The 3,122-nt window shown below is 37.2% G+C and overlaps 1 pseudogene; it reads left to right on the plus strand.

The window, feature by feature from the left end:
* The first annotated feature begins 419 nt into the window (after nucleotides 1–419).
* LOC124225615 (olfactory receptor 8A1-like) lies at nucleotides 420–1,177 on the plus strand (annotated as a pseudogene).
* Nucleotides 1,178–3,122: the final 1,945 nt, after the last annotated feature.

Consider the following 3,122-nt stretch of genomic DNA (forward strand, 5'->3'; position numbering starts at 1 on the left):
AGAATTGAAGAAACCTATGAAGGGAAAGTTAAAGATTAAGAAATACACAGAGATGTTGAAATTAGAATTATCCAAGTTAGGATGACCAAAGAATAAAAAGAAAACATGGGCCTGGAGCTTTGATCCATCTGTCAATTTAGCTAAAATATGTCTGAGAAAAGAACAATTAAACACATTTTTAAATAAAAAATGAGTCAAAGAAGAAGAAATAATAGGAAAAAATGGAAATGTTTCAAATTGAAAAAAATAATGAAATAAAATAGGAATCTCTACTGAGAAAATAATCAGAAATCTAAACAAAAATTTTAACACAAAGTGATAATCACAGCATTATTTGTAATAATAAAACATTGGAGAGCTTGACACAATTTTAATGTTCAACAATAGGAAAAACCTGAACTAAAATATGGCATACCTAACATGATAAATCCTCTGACATTACCCCTAAAATGCTGGTGAACTTTGTGTCAGAGAAGGACATCATGTCCTATGCAGGGTGCATGTCACAGCTCTACTTATTCCTTATGTTTGCCATTGGTGAGGGGTGTATGCTGTCACCAAGGGCCTATGACTGCTATGTTGCCATCTGCAGCCATTTGCTTTAGAACATCCTCATGTCTCATCAAGTCTGCTCCCTGCTGATGGCTCTGGTCTATGCCATGGGGTTCATTGGCTCAACGATAGAGACTGGCCTCCTGTTAAAACTGTCCTATTGTGAGCAACTCACCGGTCATTACTTCTGTGACATTTTCCCCCTCATGAAGCTCTCCTGCTCTTGCACCTATGATATTGAGATGACAACTTTCTTTGTGGGTGGATTCAACATCATAGTTATCAGCTTAGCAATCTTTCTTTCCTACGTTTTCATCCTCTCTAGCATTCTCCACGTCCACTCCACAGAGGGAAAGTCCAAAGCCTTCAGCACCTGCAGCTCCCACCTTGCAGCTGTGGGATTATTGTATGGGTCTGCTTTGTTCATGTACTTAAAGCTCTTCATGGCCAGTTTCATACCCAGGAGAATGTGGCATTCATATTCTACACCACAATGATCCCCATGCTGAACCCACTAATCTATGGTTTGAGGAATAGGGAGGTAAATGCTGCCATGAACGGGATACTAAGGACAAAACTCTTTGGATGTAAATGTCATTATTCTTGGGTTGAAAAGTGGGATTGAAATATAGGAGAGAATCCCTCTAAAAACTTTCACTCACGGGAATGGAGAACAGTCACTTCTCAACATTGCTGATTGTGTGAATTCACCCATTTTTTCCTCTTCCCTTTCTCCCTCTCACATCCCTCATGTCTTGCTCTACTTAAACTTTGCTGCTTTCAACTTCATGTTTTCTTCCTTTTGTGATCAGTTGTTTGTTTTTTTTATCCTTGGCCCTCTGGTAAACATGTACCTATCTTGATTATAACATAACATAAATTTAGAACTATCCACAATGAGTTTCAGAGAGCTGTTCATTGATTTGTCATCTTCCTCAGAGAAAATACTATCCAAACTAATTGTAATTTGCAATTAGGAGTACACGAAGCAAATGGAGATGTATTTGAAAGTCACCAAAAAGCAGCAAACAGACTCTTTAACACCCAGATTTCTCCTTCTATTGTACTGTTCTGATTACACTGTTAATGTCTACTTATTCTTGCCAAGATTATCTAAATGGTCCCTGCACCAATCACTGCCATCATCATCATCAACACATCGTCATCATCATATCTAACATTTATAAATGCTAGCAGTCTTCTAAGTGTTTACTTCAATTATCTCATTTTCTCAGATGAGGAAACTTTGGTTCATAGATGTTAGGTGACTTCTCCAGATCACAAAACTGGTAAATAATTAACAATGAGATTCAAACCCACAACTCATTATCCCACTCTCTTGGCCAACAGTCTCACTAGGTAACCTATTAAACTTAGCCTAATTATAACCTTCCAACTTCAAATGCTTCATGAAAATAACTTCCTCTCTTCCACTGTCTTCCCACAGCTCCCAGACAGGCAAGGAATATCAGACATTCCTGTAGTCTTTTCTCTTCCTTAAACAACTGACATTTTGCATTACCTGCTAGCCTCACTCAGTAAAACCAATAGGCATGGGACAGAACCTCTTACATCATTTTTGAAGCAATATCAGAGATTCATGTTAAAGAATTATTTACCGTGCACTGCAAAAGATTTGTGGACATTCTTTCCATTGTCATTTATAATTATTTTAGGAAGAATGCGCTATCAGTCTTTGACATTTTAATTATTTTAGGGGTAATATCTCATCCATCATTCAGACATTAGAAAATTACTCATTCTATGTCTCCCAAGCAGAAAGAGATTTAATGCAGGAAACTAAATACTCACAGTATAGTTTCTTTTTAAAAAATAGACTTTATATTTTAGAGCAGTATTAGATTCACAGCAAAATTGAGCAATAGGTACAGAGAGTTACCACGTACCTCTTGCTTCCCACATGCATAGTCTCCCCTATTATCAACACCCACCATCAGAAGGGTACATTTATTACAACTGATGAACCTACATTAACACATCATTATCACCCAAAGTTCATAGTTTACATTAGGGTTCACTCTTGGTATTGTACATTCTATGGGTCTGGACAAATTTTTAATGCACGTATCCATTATAGGTATGAGCATTATAGTGGCATACAGAGCAGTTTTATTGCCCTAAAAATACTCTGTGCTCCACCTGTCCATGTCTCCCTTCCTCAGAACCCCTGGCAACCACTGATCTCTCTACTCTCTCCATAGTTTTGCCTTTTCCAGATTGTCATAGAGTTTGAATCATACAATATGTAGACTTTTCAGATTGGCTTCTTTCACTTAGTAATATGCATTTAAGATTCCTCCATGTCCTTTTGTGGCTTGGCAGCTCATTTTTTTAGCACTGATTAGTATTCCATTGTCTGGAAGTAGGCACAATTTATTTATCCATTCACCAACTTAAGGACATCTTGGTTGCTTCCACATCTTAGCAATTATGAATACAGCTTCTATAAACATCCATATGCAGATTGTTGTGTGGACCTAGATTTCAACTCCTTTAGGTAAATACCAAGGAGCATAATTGCTGCATTGTATGTTTAGTCTTACAAGAAA

This window comes from Equus quagga, chromosome 14, assembly GCF_021613505.1.
Source record: "Equus quagga isolate Etosha38 chromosome 14, UCLA_HA_Equagga_1.0, whole genome shotgun sequence".
NCBI lineage: Eukaryota > Metazoa > Chordata > Mammalia > Perissodactyla > Equidae > Equus > Equus quagga.